Raw genomic sequence first — 12525 nt, forward strand, 5'->3', positions numbered from 1 at the left:
CGATAAAATGACTCTTCTTTTGAGTCGAGCCATTCGTCGACGAATTTTCGCACTTCTTCGAAATTATCAAAGTGTGTATCCTCTAAAGCGTGTTGCATCGACCGGAACAAATAATAATCGCATGGAGCAATGTCCGGAGAAGACTTGCCATTCAAGCTCTAATAGTGTTTGTTTCACTGATAACGCAACGTGAGGTCGAGCGTTGTCACGAAGAAGAATCACTTTCCGTCGTTTGCTCGCAATTGGTGGTCGTTTTTCGTCCAATGCTTGCTTCAACTTGTACAATTGGTGTCGATAACGATCAGCCGTGACAGTCTTGTGCGGATTTAACAGCTCATAGTACACTATCCCACCGAATACAGAGCATTACTTTTGAACCGTGAATATTGCGTCTCGGAGTGGATGTTGATGGTTCGCCTGGATCCACCCATGATTTTCCGCGTTTCGGATTATCAAAATAGATCCACTTTTCATCCCCAGTAACAATCCGAGACAAAAGACTCTTCTTTCTTTGCCTGGCGATCAACGAAATGCAAATGTTCACATGGCACTTTCCGATAATTGATGTCGAACCCATTTCCCTTCTTTCTGAATTTTTCCCATTTCATGTAAATGTTTGGTAACTGTTGTACGATCGACATTTAATGCTCTGGCAAGTTCTGAAGTGGATCGTGTTGGATTTTCGTCCAATAATGCTTGCAAATCTGCATTTTCAAGCTTTCTTGGTTGTCCCGAGCGTTCTTTGTCCTTCGCATCAGTATCACCACTTTTAAAGCGTCTAAACCAGTATTCACACGTGTTAATTGATGGGGCAGAATCGCCATAAGTTTCCACAAGAATTTTATAACCGTCAGCCGCAGTTTTCTTTTGATTAAAAAACAAAAGCAACGCATGTCGAAAATGCTGTTTCGGAAGTTGCATTTTTACGATGATATAAACACGACTGTTATTGCATCTATTGCTATAATGCTACTAAATGTCATGGATAATGTCAAGACTGTAAGAAACAACAGTTATCGGAAACAGCTATTGGAACAAACTGATACTACAGCCATCTGTTGCAAAACCCTCAAAACTAAATCATACTCCTAACATATCGTAAACATTCTCCGTACACAGTTTTACATTTGTATCTCGTATCGCTCTCTCTCTCTCTCTCTCTCTCATATCAAAGAAATCGATAAGTGGTGCGTACGATATTCAAACGTGTCAAGTGCAGGGGGAGAGGGGGTAAGCCGCGGAGAAGGTTTTGTAACGAACTCGCGCGACGCGTTGCGAATTATTACTGGCGGAAATATTTATCTCGCGCCGTAGCGTGGTACGGTGTGTTCGTTAAAAGTCTTCGGCTTAACTACCTACTGGTAACGCGATCGCTTACGTCGATTAAGGCAACATGTGTTCGAGGAGTGTGTAAACATAGTCATTGAGTTTCAAAGTACAAGAGCAAACGTGCCTCGACGTTACCGTGCGTTGTAAGACATACCGTCCGTGTTACTCTACTGTTCGTTAATTTAAACGAACGTGTAGTTATAAGTTATGTTGGGGGGTCTGTACGGTCGCCACTTTACATTTTGCAAAGACTTTTTCGCGCCCACGTAGAACTCGATGATCAGCTGTTTAATCCAAAATTTGTGGCGGATGATAGGAAACACTGTCATCGTACTCTGGTAAAGATCGATGGTTCTTTAAGAGCTTTTTTTGTCGTTTGATAAACGAGTCTCAGAAGAGAATTGTGATAACAATGACAGAAAAATTGAAGTCATTAATAATTGCGAAAGAGCGAAATAGTAAATTGGATTATTCCGAATACACGCAATCATGGATACACTCCGCAAAAGTATGTTTTAATATTTAAGTATTGCATAAGAAAGAAGAAGGAATATGATTTATAGAGGAAAAAAGATTGAACCATTACCATCGCGGGGTCTAGGCACATGCATTTTACATATAAATTACGAGCAGTTTCAAAAAGCTATTCAGCAATACTGAAAGCAACGGAAATTGAATCGCAATCTTGTGGAAAGAAATAATGGCGGGGAAAAGGAAAGGAGATACCGATAATGAAGTGAAAGAGAAGAAAGATGTCAAGATGATGTCTGGTAAATCTCGGCCGGAAAGCTGCTCTTCAGCGAAAGAAGGGACGAAGAAAAATACCTCTCCTTCTTGTCGCAGTTGTGACAGAGATGTTTTATGAGATCCTCAAACGATAACATTAAATACGGCCTGTTTATTTATCGCTCCAGATTCGAGTTTGTTTTAGAAATACTCGGTGTCGTGTGAATAATACCTGCATCTGTTGGCCTAGATAACGAGCTCTGACAGTGTTCGTGGAAGAGGGGAGGGAGAGAGAGAGAGAGACGCGAACGAAGGCGAATGGATCTGGAGGGAATGGAAAGCGAGAAAGAAAAAGAGGAAGAAATACGAGAAAAAGAGAGAAAGAGAGACGAAGAGATTAGTCATGTTTCATTATAAATACCATCGCAGTTGAGAAGCCGGTCGAGCAAGTTTTATCTTGTCCACAATATGCTTTTAGGAGAACCAGCCTTTCCTGTCATCGATCATTTACTTTTTTACAGAGGATCGACCTCGGATGTTATTAGCTTTTGACTCTTTTTTTACGGGGCGTAGCACTTATTACATCGTTTAACGTGTTCGAGTGTGCCGAGAGAGCGCGAGAGCGCACGGAGAAATATACTGTTTTAAATTAATTGTTTCCGAGGCACGCCATTCTCGAGAATGCGCTCGGCCGCAATAAAAGGGCAATAAAAATGCAATAAAAATGCGCTTTCGTCGAGATGCCGGTTACCGCCCAAGATACATTATTCGTCTCTCTTGTATCGCTCTTTATCGCGTACAGGAGGGCTATAGGCAAGATTATACTCTTATCAGAATGTAAACTTGGCTTCATAAGCCTCACAGACATAGTGCGATAAATTTGTCTCCTAACTAACGTAACTCCCCAACTAGTTTTACATTCGAGATTTATGCAATCGATTTCGTTACACAAGTAACGTATATTTTATCTTGTAAGCCGTATTATATAAATGTTTCGACGGTTACTTAGTTTTTCTTCTGGAATGCGTGCGTACATTTATCGTTATCGTGACAACAGTCGGCCGGAGTGATGGCTATTAGCGTACGATCGTATTCGAGAAGGCGAGCTTTTTAACGATGCCCTAAAGTCAACTCGGGAATGGCTTATCGTGTCCGCGCCGGATACATAGCATACTCGAGGCACTTGTCTGAATACGTGTTATAATCTACTAATACCTCAGTATTCAGATATTGTAAGAAAGTAGGACACGACGGTCGAGGGAAGGAGGCCGAAAGACGCGGAGTGGGGGGGGGGGAGGGTTGTTATAGAGTTTATAAAGAGAGCCATTACGTTTCTGTGCCTGTGAAAGGTGCCTTTAATTTCAGTGACGTTTCAATTGCATTTATGTATATTCAATTCTGCGAAATACAGCTAATTCGAGATTGCAAGAAACAAGTGGAGAGAGAGATGCTTACGTAATGCGAGATCCACGATAGTCCGTATATTCCAGCAAACAAGAAAGCTGGTTTCCAAAGATAAAGAGAAATCTACTTTACGCTTTGCTTTCGTCGACCGTTCAAATAATAACGGATCGATTAACGATACGCTGCGATATTCTCTGTAACAAGCTTGCGTCGTAAAAGTTTATTTCCATTATCGTTATGATCACAAATAATACATGTAGTGCACAAATACATTTTCCGATATTTTAATATTTTGTATATTAAAATATTTAAAAGGTTTTTCTTATTTTATTAGCACAAGCAAAGGAATTGTTGATTACTTTTCAAGCAATATTAGATTTACCCAAATTTTTGCAGATTATTGGAGAATCGTTTATTGGAGAATCTCAGAAAGTTTAATAAAGATATATTAAATATAAGATGAACGCGCGCGCGGAGGTAGATAAGCAAGATAAAGCAAGGGAAATGACTCTTGTCAGCGTTCAACAAAACAATTATAACTTAAAACAAAATTAAGTGCTAATTAGATGCTAATCAGATACATCAGGTCCAGAATTAAGTGCTCGAACCGTTTGGCAGAAAATTAGGTTTAAACCGGGGGGGATTTAATATTAAACTGGTCCTCCCTCTCCTCTAAAGAGAAAAACAGATATAAATATTAAATCGTACAAATAAATATACTGGAATCAGATGCTAATTAAATGCTCCGAGAAACTGTAAACATATTTACAAAGTATCTTAGTTTTTGCTCAATGTTTTATAAAAAACTCTTCTATATATCTTGGATTGATCAGAAAGTTTCTTCGGATTCGCTACAGACGGCGCTACTTGTAAGTTGTACTTTGTAAAGTAGAGTGATCAAATTCGGATTAGGTACCAAATGCGGATCAAAAATTTGACGGATCGCTAGTGAGCGATATTTTAAAATTACTCGCAGTAAATGTCTAAAAGTGCCACTCCAACAAAAACTCAAGCTTTTTTTCGAGATCAACATAATTATTATAAAACCGAAGTATATGAAAGTTTTCAGTTAAAGTCAAGAAGCAAGTCTTTATTAACAAAACAAGGTTTATTGAAGAGAACGTAATTTTCTGACACCATGCACATATATTAGAGCGTTCATCTTGTTTATATAAATACATCAGTATAAATCAGTAATTCGGAGTGTTTACTGAGCAGCTTCATGAATAATGTAAAATAAAATAATAAATTTTCTATTTATAAAACAAAGCTACATTCTTTTGAAACGTGATAAATTCGATGCGTAGGCGGGAGAGGGACAAAGACTCTTCCCCCTGCACCTCCTTTCCCCAAAATAGCCTGACCTAACTAATTTCCTAGAAGTGAAGCATTATTCGAGATAAATAGTTTTTCGAGAACTTTCTCGAGATAATTCTCGACATGTATACGTGTGTATATATATAATAATTCCTTAAATATTAAATAATACAATTCTTGGAGAACTTATTTACCTTCAATAATGCTTCATCTCGAGAAAATAGGTTGAGTTAGATTAAATTTTAAGGAGAGGGATGCTCGGGGAAAAGCTCCGCCCACGCATTCCACTCTATCCAGTTCTATTCAATAAATTGTTGTTAAAAACTTTTTAATAAAGGTTTGCTTTTTCCTAACAATTTTCATTCACTTTATTTTTATAATAATTTTGTTGATTGCTATCAAAATAGTTTGAATTTTCGTTGAAGCGACAATTCTAGGTATTTACTTTATTCGCTTATTTTCGCTTTATTCGCGATTTTTCTGGAAATGTCTGCGATATAACAGTGTCGATGTATTAAAGTGGCATTTGCCGCATTGCGATTGATGTCTCAGTGCTTTGTGTGAAGTCGATAGATGCGTAGCAATGTTTGTAAGAAATTGCAAATATTTTTTTACAAAATCGAGAGAACGCCTAATTCGGCGATTGGATATTTCAATTCTACGTTATTAAACGAATATTTTAAAATCAAATAGAGGAGAGCGCAATATCTTACTATGACTTTTTTTATATACATATATATACAGGGTGTCCCGGGTTTTAACCGACAAACTGCGGGAGCATATTCTACTAGTGGAAATAAGAAAAAATTCTTATATCGAGTTTGCTTAGAAATGCTTTATTACAAAGTTATAAACCAATATTGAAAAGAAATATCAGATAAGTAACAACGGATTTTTTCACAAAAATAAAAATTATCTACGCAATGATTTAGTGATGCATTTCAAAATGTTGTCCTTGCACATCGATACAAGCTAGCCATCGACGTAGAACAGAATTTGTTACAGTACATTCCTGAAAATTTTGTTGCATCTCAGTAACTGAATTAGTAATTCGTTGCTTTAAATCTTCAAGCGAGATTACTTCTGTACCGCAAACTTTATTTTTTAAAGTTCCCCATAAATCAAAATCAAGAGGCGTTAAATCGGGCGATCTTGGAGGCCAGAAAACCGGTCCTCCTCGACCAATCCACCTATGAGCACAATGTTCATCCAACCAGTTTCTAACTTGTCTAGCATAGTGCGATGGACAACCGTCTAACTGTATCCAGCTGTTTTGGCGAAACTGCAGTGGCACATTTTCCATCAAAATTGGTAAATCGTTTGATAGGAATCTTCGAAAAGACTCTCCGTTCAATCGGTCAGGTAAAAAGAACGGACCAATAAGCCGGTCATGAAGCATACCCATCCAAACATTACATCGAAATTCGTGTTGAAAGTTTCTTTGTCTGGTAGTATGTGGATTATTATGAGCCCATACATGGCTATTATGAGAATTGAATATGCCTCGTCTTGTAAAGGTCGCTTCATCTGTCCATAATATCATTGATGAGAAAAGATTGTCCCTTTCTACTGCATTCACATACCAGTTACAAAATTCGACTCGTTTCTGATAATCGATTGGAAGTCATTCTTGTACAGGTGTGTAACGATATGCGAATCTGTCATCAGCACGCAATGTTCTCCAAATAGTGTTTCGCGATATCTGCAGTTGAGCTGAAGCACGTCGAACACTTTGTGTAGGAGTATTATCAAAAAGATTTAAGATTCTTTCCGAGCGTCGTCGGTGTCTTAGAGCTGAACGAACATCATCATATTCATTCATAGGTCGAAATGAACCCAAATTACGTAATTGCAAATGGGTATTCCTAAACACAGAACTATCTGGTACTCTCCTGTTAGGAAATCTACGTTGATACTCTCGTACGGCAGCTCGTGCATTTCCGTCACAGAATCCGTACACGAAATGAATATCAGTGTATTCCTCATTTGAAAACACTTTTGGCATTCTGATAGTAATTGCTAGTTGACACGACGATTGAAATCTAACAGCTACTGTTGTGAAAGTAACAATCATACTGAATCGTTTCGACATAGTGAACACGAATACATGTGAATACACGTAACATAAACATCTTCGACCTTCCAAATTCTACACTATGTGCCGTTGTTACTTATCTCATATTTCTTTTCAATATTGGTTTATAACTTTGTAATAAAGCATTTCTAAGCAAACTCGATATAAGAATTTTTTCTTATTTCCACTAGTAGAATATGCTCCCGCAGTTTGTCGGTTAAAACACGGGACACCCTGTATATATATATATATATTAGATTGATCGAAAATTCGCCGATTGCAGATTTCCCAACAGAAGTAGTTCACTTGAACTAAATATACGCTAACTTCAGTAAAATTTGTTAAGTATGAGTATGTTCGAAAAGATGATACTTAGGCACACATTTATTGAGTAAAGTGATTGCAATCGTGTAAACACAAGCGTTTTAGCAGCAGTTTGAAGATAAAAGGAAATAATGTGTTTTTCCGGTACATAATGCTTTTTTACTATCATAAAGGTAAAAATGTGAGACAAACTAAACAAAGATGTGCGTCATGTACGGAGAGGAGATGCTGTTAGCGAACAAATCTGCCAGAAAGTACAAAGTTTTGCAGGAGAATTGGCTCTTGAAGTCGCTCTTCGTTCCACTTGTCCAGTCACTACGGATGTCGATCACATCATGACTTTAATTGATGCGGATTTGCAAATCACCATTCAGGAGATTCAGAGGAACTCAACATTGGCCAATCAATTATTGCCGAACACACATAAAGCCTGAGATCGATGAATAAACTGTACGTTGCGTGCCGCATTAGTTGATTGAAAAGATTTGATGGACCGCATTTCTATCAGTAATTCGGCGCTGAAAAGAAATGAAAATGACTCATTCTTGAAAAGATTGGTGGATGGGCGATGTGAAGTGGATCGTTTACAATAAAACGCGAAAAAGGGATAAGCGAGATGAACCACCATTAACTACACCACTACTGGGTCTGTATCTGTACGCGAAGAAGTTCATGCTCTGAATCTGGTGGAATTGGAAGACACCATTAATTATGAGCTCCTACCTAAGACCCAAAACAACAATTAATTCGGACAAATATTGTTTCTTGAACCAATTAAAGGCAGTAATCAAAGAGAAACGTCCAGAATTGGTCAATAGAATAGGATGTTACATTCCCACACGACAACATCAGACTACACGTTTCAGACCTAGCGAAAATTGTTGCAACCTGCTGAGATGTGTTGCCTCATTCGCCATATTCACTCGACCTTGCGCCAAAAAATCTGATTTCTACTTATTCCGGTTGCTACGAAACTCTCTCAATGGTTTACAGTTTCATGCTTCAGAGAACCTGAAAAATCATCTAGCCTAGTTCCTTGTCGATAAAAATCAAGCATTTTATCAGAGTGGTATAATGCAGCTAGCTGAGAGATGATGAATACAAGTCATCAAAAAATATAGTGCATATTTGGTTCAATAAAATTAATTCTTAATACCAAATTTTACGTTTGAATTTTGCTAAAAAATTCCGTATAGACTTTCCTTAGTTAACCTAACATATAGAATAATTCCTTTTCATTTATTAATATTAAAATATTTTAACAAAACTAAGGTATTTTGTAAATGTTCTTAGTTTTTTAGAACGCCCAATTGCACCAAATGGTAGTATATTTATTTGTCCGATTTATTATTTATCTCTCTTTTCTTTTTAGGAAAGGGCCATCTTAATATTAAGTTAGTCCTCTTCGTTTTGAACCCAATTTTCTGCCACATATTTCGAGCATTAAATTCAGATTTTATCACATAATTATAATAGCATTTAATTTTATGTTAAGTTTAGAATTTATTTATCATGAGAGAAATGCAGCTTGACAGAAGTAGGGAAATGGAAAATCAACGATTGAGATAACGAAAAAGCGAGTTTATCTCGTGTTGATCGAATACGATTTGTAACAGAGTAGAAGGATTAACGGTTTTGATGGTCAGACAATTACGTGTCGATTAAATCGCGCTCTCCCTTCGATTACTTTGCAGTTTATCGAGGGAAGACACATTCAAAGACGCTATTATCTTGCCCATGTAGTAGTAACCACAGTTCTTCTTGGTGTACTGTGGAGAAAGTAAATCCATTATGAGGGTCGCATGTATCCTATTTTAGTATTAAAATTGTGATCCCACGGTAATCGTCGCTTTATAATAGAATTAGTGCTATAAAAAATATCAGTAAACAATTTAGGATAAATTCCCCCTGACCTCAAGACGCTGGCAAGTATAAAGTTACAATCGAAATTTCCTTATTACACATATTGAAATTTTGTCAAATATAACAAAACGATCGACGTAGATACGCTGTGCAAATTGTTACTTAAAAGACAGGATATAAAAAACTGAAGTTGAAAGTCCATGAATATGTGTCGGCAAGCTCGTATGGTCGAACAGCAAAATTCACTGCGGCGGTTCGTAATATATGAAGACCGCATTCAAATCGGTCATCCAACCGTATATAATTATATCACTGATGCCTTAACTGCCTAAATGCTCCATAACAACTTTAATATATAAGCTGCTGGCATTAATAGTTTAAATGTTTGATGACAACATTACTATATACACTTAGTCGACTTTTACCAGATACACTGAAACCTTGTATACAGGCAATATATGTCCTCTCCTGGCATGGTATTCGTTCGTCTTTCAACGCATTAAAGTGACAGCTGAGCTAGTACTTTCTCCCCGGCATTAATCATATCTTATTCTTCAAACTTATTTCGACCATAGCAGTGTTGATCTGGACACATTTATTTCTATCACCACCATTTTTAAAAGCTTAATGATTAGCTCAAGAAACAATCAAGAAGTATCAATTGGTCTACGCAATTTCAGTTATCGAGGTCATCGTACAGCTTTAGAGAATAACGACGCAAGAACTTTGTTATAATTATTAGTGTACTTATATTTGTTAAGCAAGTAGAGTCATGTCTCTTCAGTCACTTTTATAACTTAATGCATGCTAACGTTTCTGGTGCCAGGAAGATTACCAAATCACGAGAATCTTTGTGTGTGTGTATCCAGAACTATAAAGCTATCTAGAGTGATTTGTAGTCGACATGCTTTTTGCTGGAGAAAACTACAAGCAAATATAATTTAATTTTTCAAGTATTGAATATGCTCTTTGTTTCTTACATAAAAGTATGATTCTGGTGAGGCTGTCAGGTCTCCCGCACGCAGGATGCGTGTGGGAAGCGTATCTATCCTCTTGTTTCTACATTGATGAGTAAAAAGATAGATACGCTTCAAGCATTTGTAGCGAGACCTGGACCGTACAACCACAGAGCATTAAAAATATAGTTTTATAAAATATAAGGTGTAAAATAACGCACTTATCTGCAACCAATTATTTTATTATCAAACTAAAAAACTTACACTCTTCTTTGGTAGGTTTGAATCACGTTTGATAAAGGTCTGCAGTTAGCGAGATTATCCGGTAGTTGAATTGTGTAATGTCACTTACCATTCGTTATAATCTGTACAAACTGATTATGCAATGAATTGGTAACAATAACATCGAAAATGCATATAAAAAATGTAAAGAACACTAATAAATAGGCAAAAATATTTATTGTCATAACCTTACACTTAACTCTCTCTTTGGTAAAATTGCGATAAATTTAAACAGAACGCTCTCAGCTAGTTTGTTCTGGTGTAAAGTTTTTCTGCGCCCGTAGTGAATATTACGAACTCAAGCGTGCTGTGCTCATTTTGCATAAGGCATCAAATCGATACACTATTAGTACACGTCCAACAGGACTTTAAAGCTCGTATTGCTCTTTTGTAAAACTACAATTTTAAGATATTATTGACATACAGTAACGTTCCCGTGCCATATAGGCAAGTATCAAATACTCACATATCAGAACACACACAGGGTTATCGCCCCGCTAAACCCTCAGGGAGAGCTATAAGGGAGTTGGACTGGTAAACTGAAGGAGACGGGTCCTCCTCATCACGATTTCCTTCTAAGTTTGAGTAGAACGTATATTTTGGTCGTAAAAAAGATTGCAGAAAGTGAAATCGTCCGCTCCGTCGAGTAGAACGCAAATTACAGCTTACTGAAAAATGACAGTTTCAGAGTTAGCGAAATTCTGTCATACCGGCGGTCTACGGGCGTAGTGACCACTGACCGAGCATGCGCGTTTGTTATGGCATGTAATTACATAAAATTGTTTAAAGCAGTGAATGTTATATAATCAGAATCGTTAAGTAAATTAACCAAATAAGCACAAATACGTTAAATGACAGTTTTTCTCTGCTTTAACCAAAATCAAAGTCACAGTTAATAGAAATTATTCTCTGCTTTAATCTACAAGTAAAAACTGCAAAAAGAATTATTCTAATTATTTAAGATTTGTTTATTAAAAATTGAGATCCAACATCCTTAAAATCGTGGTTATTGACAATGGAAATAAATAAAGGATATAATGAATCTTTTCCAGTGACTTTAGAAGTATACTGATATAAAAAGAATGAATAGAACAAAGCTTTTGTTCTAATCATTAAAGCAGAGATAATATAACGCATGCCCGGATCACTCTGCGTGTCGCTTTGTACACCGCCGGTCATGACAGATCCCTAACCTCGAAACCATTTAATTCAGTACGTATCTAATTTGGTCTACTTAGAGAGCCGTGATTGATTTTCCTTACTGCGCAATCTTTTTTAGACAAATATACATTTTCTACAAAGTTAGAAGAAAATCGGTGAGGAGACCCGTCTCCTTTAGTTTTACGCAGTTGGGCACCTGGTTTTTTTTTTTTTATTAAAACAAAATAAATAATATGGCGCTTGCAACTATCCAATATTGCCCGCCCTTTACAAAATTGGGAAAAACCATTCCTTAAATCTCTTAAGAAAGACATGAGTGATATGAACTCTTAACCTCTCGCACATATTGTTAAGCATATACACACCTCAATAACTTGAAATTCAAAGATTATCGAAGAATACAAAACTCATTCAGTACACAACCATATCATTACTTATAAATTCCTTTGCATAAGTCTCATTATTAACTGCGATTTTAAATCGTTCCTAGAAAGTTAGTTACCGCTGTAATAGCACCTAAGTTCATTGTATATAAAATTTGCTCATACTATAACGGACTATAAAACTTATGCCTCTTTTAACTCCCTGAGGAGCTGTTGTCTTTCATCATCGAATAGAAAACATTGCACAACAAACATGATTCGCTGTTGATTGCAGTCATTACACAAACATAACGGAGATTCAACTATGTGGTGATTAAATAGCTTTGATTTTAGAGAAGTATGTCCGGAACGCAGCCCTATTGATTCATAACTACTTATGTGCTTCTATCTAATTGTACATCGTCAAACCACGGTTTTCATTACTATAACAAAAATATCACAGTATTTCATCCCTTACTCCTACTTCCCTTCTAACATAATATCAAGAATCAGAGAACTTTTTCTTTAGATGACCTCGAGTTGCGGCCTTCCAAACGATCGCGGTGGTTCCGAAGACGCTCGTCATAGTCCTGGGAGTCTGTTTTAACCGACGAAATGATGCATATGCCAGGTGATGTTGGCGTTGCCGGTAATGCAATGCGACGATTGTTTAGTTTTTCATTTGATGCGTTGTGGCGTTAGAAATTCGCAATTCATCCACGATCCC

The sequence above is a fragment of the Ooceraea biroi genome, chromosome 13 (assembly GCF_003672135.1).
Source record: "Ooceraea biroi isolate clonal line C1 chromosome 13, Obir_v5.4, whole genome shotgun sequence".
Taxonomy (NCBI): Eukaryota; Metazoa; Arthropoda; class Insecta; order Hymenoptera; family Formicidae; genus Ooceraea; species Ooceraea biroi.